Raw genomic sequence first — 9,092 nt, forward strand, 5'->3', positions numbered from 1 at the left:
TTTTCCTTCGTGACACTTGTCATTCATCTCTTAATTTACCTTTAACCACTTCTCTAATATTTTCCTATTTCCTATACCTATTCTCTAATATGAGTCGACCATTTATCCCTCCACCTCTTAATCCTAGCCCTCCCTAGCCCTCCATTTCTAGGGTGCTCTCTATAAAAGTGACCTCTTCCCTATCCTTCCATATAGAATTCAAGTACAAGAACCTACACTCTGTCGAATTGTATACATAACCTAAATTTGTTCTTTATTGAGATTTTGTGCACACCAAATCAAAAAGTATTAAGCAAGATCAATGGAGATAGGAAGACAATGGAGATCAAACCCTAGGAGCATGCAAAGGTATACATTTCTCTATTTTGATGTTTGCATGATCTAGGTTCTTTATTGGTTTTATGTTGGATGCATTGTAGAACTAGGTTTAGTGGTTGAATCTCATAAGTTTTACAATATTTTGGTTTCTAATTTTAACATAAACAATTAATAATGATAATAACTTTATACTATAATATTTAATAAATTTATTTTGAATTGCTATTAATAAAATAATTTAAATAAAAATTAAAGTAGATAAACTATTAAAACAAAAATATTAATTTTTATCTTTGTTATATAATTAAAATGTTAGAACACATTTGACCAAAGAGATGATTGTTATTTTTTTTACAATGATTTAATTTTATTCAACTTATTAAAGTAAAATATATAAAAAAAGAAAAAAATTAGGAAAAGTTAGTAATGAGACAATAATTTTTTGATAAAAAAGAAACCTAAAAAATTGCCTAAAAAACTACATTAAGATAGTTGATCCATGAAATCTAACAATATTTTTTGAGCTATTTAGATTGGACAAAAAAAAATCTCTAATTTAGAAACTTAAAAATCATGCATCTTAACTTTTTTTAAAAAAAAAAAATTTAAAAAAAATATATATTCACATTTTTTATTGAAGTAACACTTGAATAATAATAAGTTAAGAAAAATCGTTTGCAATAATAAAATGTATGAAAATGAGTGTAACTTAGTACAATAATGCATCAAAGTGAAAGCCAAACTTAGTACAATAATGTGCCACTTGTTCATATGTAATTATTTTAAAGTTATTCCATTAAAATGTGGTCAAAGGTAAATAGGAATTGACATGGGAATGAGTAAAGATCAATATGCTAGAATAAGCTATATTCTAATCAAAAGATAGATTATAATGAGGTTGGTTGCACATGTGGAAACAAAGCATGGATATATAGGACATGGATATATATATAGGATATGGTAGCAAGAGATGAATGTACAAGCAATAAGATACTACTTCAACAGAGAAGAGAAGTGCAAATCATATGATTTAAGTGCAACCTATAACTACCTAAAAATCTTATCTTATCTTACGTACATATATTACAATAAAGTAATAAGCTAAATGTAAAAATAAATAATGCACCAACAATTTATTAAATTTAAGTAAGAAAGGTTTAAGTATGTAATTAAAATAATGCACCAAATGTTAACAGGACAATTTTGTTCTTTACAGTGAACAAAAATTGAGATTAGAATGAATTATTAAAAAATGTTAATAATATGATTTATATTTTAATATAAATAAACACAAATGTTTTTCATTATTAAGTTTGGATGAAATTCACAGACATAAAATATTAAGTATTTACTTTTAAAAGTCCAAAATAATATATTCTAAAAAAAACATTTTCAAAATTGAAAAGAAATATGTCAAAGTATACAATATTATGATTTTCTTATAATATCATCTTTAAATATTATAATTTTCTTTAAAAATAACTTATAATTCAATATAAAATAAATAATTACTTTTGCAATTAAACTCTTTAAAATAAAAAAAGATAACTATTTAAGAATACAATTCAATAATTAAGTACTAATAGTTAGGAAATATGTAGTAAGAATAATAATATTATAATAAAATATAATACTATAATATAATATGATAATAATGTAATTATATAATACAATAATATTTTATAATATGTAATATTATTATTATTATTAAAAAAAATTAGCTTGTAACAATGTTTTGTCCAATCATAGCAAAGATAAAAGAGTTTTTTTTTATTTTTCATAATAAAATATTTTTGAACATTGGAAAATATTTTTTTGCTTGTTATTAAAGAGTTTATTCAATTGTTAGTCGTTTTTTTGAAAGATAGGAATTAATAATAAGGGTCTTGGTCATATATATATATATATATATAAAACAATTTTTCTCTTAAACCTATGCTGGTTAATTATCATAATTTCTAAAGCAGGAAAATTATAGTAGGTGGTTGTTGTAGTTATAAGCAAATTAAGGTTTGAATTTGGTTTAATTGGGATTTAATTTGGTTTAGGACTAGGGTTCAATTTGTTTTAATATTAAATTAGGTTTAGGGGTAGGGTTTAATATGATTTAGGGCTATGGTTAAATGCGATTTAATGTTAGGGTTAGGATTTTACTTGGTTTAGAGTTATGGTTCAAATTGATATAATGTTAGGGTTGGGGTTCACTTTAGTTTAAAGTTAAGATTTAATTTTATGAAATAATAATTATGTGCATGTCTTCACACATTCCAAACCTAACTAATATTTTCCACTCATTTAAACTCTAACATCAAAATTTATCTATTACAAATTAAAAATGATACTTGAATTTGAAGAAAGGTCCACAAACATGATTAGAACAAATATGAAAATTGATTTAGTGATGTTTGGTGAATTTATTTTCCTTTATTTGTCAAACTTACTTTTAATTATTTTTCTTATTTTTCTTATTAATGAGTAAATAATCTAGTTTTATCATTCCCTTCCTATAAGCTTCTAAAATTCCTAAACTGGTAAATCTAAAATAAGAACAGCTCAATTAAATTATGACACTTTTTTTTAAATGTAAATCAAATATTTTAAATGTTCTTAAAAAATGAAAATAGAATAACATTAATTTTAGTTAATTTATTAAGAAAAATACAATTTTTAACACTTTTTTCCATGCATCACTTAAATTAATTACAGAACTAATCAATTAAATCTAATTAATTCAAGTACTGTAATTGAACTTCAATCAAAATTAGAAAGTAAATCTAAAATTTGACTCAATAATTCCCAATAATTGTACAGATTAAAGAATCCCTTTATTCTTGGGCAAGTGCTACAGATATTAAATGAGTTCATTAATGAGATAAATAAGATGGAAGTACAGAATACTTCATAAAATCTATAAATTTTAACTGCAATATCTATTCGAAAATCAAAATGTAAAGTTGACTGTACTTTTTTCTGTATTTATCAATTAATTGGTTAAAAATCATTGCCAACTTCACACAACATTAATAATTATGGTCGCGGCTGTGTTGCGAAATGGATGGTGTAAAACGCGTGTTAGTCAATCCGTACTACCGTTTTGGGAACCAGAAAAGACGCATCCGCGGCTATTCTGGCTCCAAAACGGACCTTTCGTACAACGTGATAGCAACATGTTAGTCGTAGCCATTTATTGCAAAATCGATAGTATAAAACACGCGACTAACACACATGTTAATCAATTCATACCGCCATTTTGAAACCAGAATAGACGCGTCCACAAATTATCTTGGTCATGATAGAGTTCGTGAACGATGGTACAAAGTTTAACACCTTTGTCACAGGTCTGCACTGTTGCAGTCAATAAGGCCAAATTCTTTTGTGGATTTGGTGGCAATTTACCAAACAGTTTGTGTGCTTTAAATGTGCTTCCACATTATGGATTGTTTATAGAACAAAAATCTGATTTTTACCATACATTGATATTAAATCTCTCCATTTTAACATTTTGAAAATTAGTTTTTGAGCTGCCTGCTAGGGATATTTTGTTGAACAGTTCAGTTTACATATCTATGACAGCATTTATAAATATGGCATTTATGAAGATCCATATTAAATGTTTGTCAAATAAAACGTCATCCCTGTTGTAAGGCTTTTTCATTTTGACTGAGCATGAAGAATGCTAGCGAGAGTTTTTAAGTATTACAGGACAAGAGTTGTAAGATATTGCAGGACAACTGCCAATGGCAATAGAAACAAATGTACAGGACTTAATTACATGTAAACCCATCTTTTTCATACCATGATATGGTTGTACCTATGCATTAATACAGCTTATATACAGAAGACAAAAGTTTCTTAACATGAAGTTTTCATTGTTGTCTTACAATTACAGTAGAGTCAATTTAGTGTCAGATTCATTTTCCTGAGGTCAGGTTAATATGGATGCCTATATTCAAAATTCGAGTCAAGAATGGAGGGCCAAATAAATTATAACAAAATGGAGCAGTCGCTCATTGAGTTCTATGTAGATGCCTACACTCAAAATTCGAGTACATTATGGAGGGCCAAAAAAACTAAAACAGAATGGAGCAAGTTGAACTCTTCATGGATGCCTACACTCAAAATTCGATTCAAGAGTGGAGGGCTAAATAAACTATAACAGAATGGAGCAATCACTCGGGTTAAGTTGGACTCTACATGGATGCCTACACTCAAAATTCGATTCAAGAGTGGAGGGCAAAATGGAGCCGTGGCTTATTGAGTTGGAGTCTACATAGATGACTACACTCAAAATTCGAGTCAAAAGTGGAGGGCCAAACAAGCTATAATAGAATGGAGCACTCACTAATTAACTTGGGTCCTAAATGGGATTTCCAATTTTAATTTTAAATATTTTCTTATGTAGTAAATATAATTTAAAATGAAATAAAATAATTTGAGGTCATCTATTATTCTTATGATAAAAAAAGTATATTTATGTAGTTTTTATGACAAACTACACATTTTATGGCTTCCTTTATTCAAATCTTTTAAAAAAAAAAAAAAAAAATGGATGGATGTCTATTTGTCCATTATCACAATTTCCAAAGTAGCAAAATTGTAGAAGTGGTGGTTGTAGTTATAAGCAAATTACCAAATTAAGGTGTTCTTAATTAGTTGGTTTAATATTGAGATAATTTATTTTTTCTATTTTTAGAAAATATATGAATTGGGTCATTGAACTTTTATAAGAATATTTTGCACACAATATCTAAGAATCCTTTTAGATTTTAGAAATCAAATTTAATTTTTTTATTAATAAAATTTCAAATGGAGATTTTTCTTTGGTTTTTGAGGAGTTTACCAAAATTGTTGATTGATTTCAAAAGTAAGGAATTTCTTCAAATAGACACTCAAAATATAAGGTTAAATTTTGATACTTAGATAACTTCACTAGAGAATGATTGCATGCGTGTCTTTACATTCCAAATCTAATTAAAGTTTTTTATTTATTTAAACTAATGTTAAAATATATTCATTATCAATTAAAAAGTTGATACTCAATTTTGAAGAAAAGTCCACTAACTAGAGTTAGTGGTGTCTGGAAATTGATTTAGTGGTGTTAGGTGATTTAGTGGTGAATTTCTTTTTTTATATATTCCTCAAATTGATTTAGGGGAAGAGCACCAATTACCGTTGATGTTCCAATAATTGTTCACTCCTTGCACATCCAACCTCCCAATTACTAACTTTGAAAAAAACCAAAAAACAGATAACCAAAAGCTCATTAATAATTGGACCATAATTGACCCATTTGTGCACCTTTATTGGTACCCATAGCACATGACTACTAGAGCATTTGTGCATAAGTATTGCCAATTTTAAGCGTGCATCCCACAATGTGCATCATTACTATCGAGAAGCCAAAACAATCCAATGTACCATTTAGACTTTGTAAGTCACCAAATGAACTATAACTCTACTACTGGTATGCTTATACTAGCGATGTTAGGTGAATTTATTTTAGTTTTTCTCTCAAATTTATATTTACTTTTCTTATTTCTCTTATTTATTTTCTTTCTATAATTATAATAGATTCCCATCCTCTTCCTATTCCTATGAACTTCTAAAATTCCTTAAATGCTAAATCTAAAAAATAAGAACAACTACACACTTTTTTTTTAATTTAAATCAAATATTTTTAAAGTTTCTAAAGATGAAGGTAGAATAACATTAATTTTAGCCCATTTATTAAGAGAAATGCAATGTTTAACACTTTTATCAATACATCTTAACTACTACATAGAAAATTCAAAAAAATAAGTCAATTTTGAAATTGATCATAATGAAAACACCTTTTTTATTAATAATGCATTATTATAATTTACTTATTAATCATAGATTATAATCTAAAAATAGCAAAACTAATCAATTAAATCTAATTAATTCAACTACTGTAATCAAACTCTAATCATAATTAGAGATTAAATCAAAAGTTTGACTCAATAAATTCATAACAATTGTACAGAATGAAAGATTACCTTTATTCTTGGGTGAGTGTAATTGACGAGTTTAATAATGAGGTAAATAAGATGCAAGTACAGAACACGTAATAACATCCATAAACTCCCAACATATCGAACTATAAATAGCATTGGTGTCTTTAACCAGTACAGAAGACATAATGATCATTCACAATTAATCGCACATCTTTGCCAATTTCACACGACATTCACAAATTATCTTGGTCATGGTGGAGTTATTGGGTGATGGTACAAAATTCAACACCTTTGTCACGCTTCTGCACTGCAACTATTGCAATAAATAAGGCCATACCCTTTTTGGGTTTTGGTTCCAATTTAACAAACGGTGAGCTTTAAAAGTGCTTCCACATTATGCATTGTTTTGGGACCAAAATCTGATTTTTACCATACATTCATGTTTATGATATTAAGTCTCCCCACCCTTCACCCAATGTCTCACTGCGACATTGTAAAAAATATTTTTTGAGCTGCCTGATACGCATATTTTGTTGAATAGTTCCTCCATGTTTAGTTTACAATTCTATGACAGCATTTACAACTATGACATTTAGGAAGATCCATTATTAAATGTTGTCAAACAAAACTTCATCCCTGCTATAAGACTTTTTCATTTTGAAAAAGCATGAAGAATGCCAGAAAGAGTTGTAAAGTATTGCAGGACAAGAGTTGTTAAATATTACAGGACAACAGCCAATGGCAATAATAACAAATGGGCAAGGCTTAATCATATATAATCCCATCTTGTTCATACCATGTGATGGTTGTACCTATGCACTAATACAGCTTATACACAACAATTTTCTTAACGTGAAGTTTACAATGTTGTCTTACAATTTGAGCTTGGAGATGAATACAGTAGTCAAATTTAGTACCAGTTTCATTTTCCCGAGGTGTGGCACACATCGATGCCTACACTCAAAATTCGAGTCGAGAGTGGAGTGTCAAATAAACCATAACAAAATAGACCAACTACCATAGGAATGCCACAGAAAGCACCTAGTCACTCATTCATTAAGTTAGGCTCTAGATGCCGACTTCTGAATGGGATTTCCAATTATAGAATAGACATCCTGTTCCATATCTTCATAATAGTCCATCATTATTTGTAAATAAACCTAGCTCAAAAACTCGCTTGTTGTAGTAGTAAATTGTCGTTTCTTTTTTCTTTTGTAAAATGCAGAGCCACTATAAATACAGCAAACTTCAATTTCTTGGGTATTTACTAGTAACTAAAATTGACCTTTTTCCCTTGATAAACTATACATGTTCAAATTTGAAATGATATGGTAGTTGCTGATGATCTAAACTTCTGTAGTTTTCCAACAAGAGCTCTCTGAACTTTATGTTTCTTCCATAGGCTTAACAGGGTTCTAAGATTCAGATTCTTTTATTATCCCTGGATGAATCGAATCATTGCTAAAATTATCCATCTATTTAAAATGAGATGGCAATACTGTTAATAGATGCAACATTATGTCACAACAAATAATTGGTGATAATTATAATATTGGCAAATGTTGTATGACACAAATATGTTTTGGTGACCTTTCCCAATAGGCAGGATAACATTTTCTGAAAAGAGATATTTGTCTGCTTCTATCTCCAGAATTAAGTCTTTGGGCTGAAAGATTTTGACTGAATATTTATATTTTTCCCTGCTGTAGCCTCGATCTTTATCAGATGACAACAAATCTGAATATTGGACGGCAAAAAATAAACTGATGACAATTAATTAACTGCTGCTATAACAGGGTACAGTGCCTCCAAAATATAAAATAGCCTGTTACAATAGTTATGGCAGCACCAGTAACTGAAAATCCATATGCATTATCCTCTCCTCACATTTCCACCCGCATTGATCAAAGGATGCTAATCATATACAATACTGACACAATTACAGCTGTATTATTATCAATCCATGCCAACACTGTAGATACAAAGAATGACATGTCTAGTCATCTTCAGATACCTAAATCAAAGTTAAATTTGAAATTTTCTAGGTTGTGCATCCACTAAAAGCTACGGAGCCAAAAAGATCACCATACATCCTTAAGGGTTAGCAACATCTGCTTGTTTGTTGCTTGCAAAGCCTGTGAATCATATTGAACTGCGAAGTAGCTGATTGAGGGGTCATGATACAAATCAAGATATACTGCAACAATTGAATGTTAGTGTGACCACAGAAAATTTCGGGTGCCTTGGCCCATCAAATCAAGCAGCACTCACCACTCAGCACTTTAGTTACAAGTAATATAAAAAGATTAGAAGACATTATTTATATCCAAGTCAACAGTCAATCTATCAAAGCACAGTTTTTGATAATCTCTTGAAGAATTCAATGTTTCCTACAAATCCGTGCCTCTTGTATACTCTATTGAAACCCCAACAACTGATTAGTACTAACATACTGTAATGAATTTGTGGATTTTATTTATAGGTCTGATTATTACACTGCATTAAAAAAATGGTTAAAAATAGTCAGATGAGATAACAATGGGCTCAAAGGCAACCATCCATATGAAGGTGCTACAATATTTTTTAGCCGGAAAAAAAAAACTGTGTCAGCCGTGTATCTCTATATTCATGGTAACATGTAGAAAATATATCAGTAAATAATTTTCTGTAAGTCTTACATTCAAATATTCTACTTTCACGACAAATAATCAACAGATAAACCTCCACCAAAGAAAGATTTCATAATATATATAAGCATTTCTGACAGATGAACTTTGATCTGGATTTTCTCCAAACTAA

Source organism: Cryptomeria japonica, chromosome 11 (genome assembly GCF_030272615.1).
Source record: "Cryptomeria japonica chromosome 11, Sugi_1.0, whole genome shotgun sequence".
Lineage (NCBI taxonomy): Eukaryota > Viridiplantae > Streptophyta > Pinopsida > Cupressales > Cupressaceae > Cryptomeria > Cryptomeria japonica.